The sequence below is a fragment of the Acyrthosiphon pisum genome, chromosome X, assembly GCF_005508785.2.
Source record: "Acyrthosiphon pisum isolate AL4f chromosome X, pea_aphid_22Mar2018_4r6ur, whole genome shotgun sequence".
Taxonomy (NCBI): domain Eukaryota; kingdom Metazoa; phylum Arthropoda; class Insecta; order Hemiptera; family Aphididae; genus Acyrthosiphon; species Acyrthosiphon pisum.
Window position 1 is genome coordinate 18,584,404 of NC_042493.1, and position 461 is coordinate 18,584,864.

Genomic DNA, 461 nt, shown 5'->3' on the forward strand with positions numbered 1-461 from the left:
TGAGTTGAAACACTACTCAACTCTATGGTTATAATTCATGATACAAACATATGTTTTTTTTTTTTTATAGCACAAATCATACCGTGAAAATGTTGCTGAACTTTTGCAAACCGAAGAAATTGATGTAGACATTAAGAATTCTTTGACTTTTAGACAAGATGGCGTGGTTACAATAAAATGTCCTGTTGATGACAAGCCGAGCCATCTATATGTAATCTCACATTATAAAATGTCTAACATAGAAAATGTGTTGGTGAAGGATAGGTAAATACATTGGTTTACTTATTTTATTTACCTTATTGTTTAAAAAAAATGTAATTAATTGTTATAGATAGAAATTCAGTTAAGCTACCATTAAATTACATACAAATGACAAACATCCGCTTAATACCAGTCTTAATCAAACAATACAGTCAATATTCGATACTATGCTAAGAGATCCCAAGCGTGAAACTCGCAAA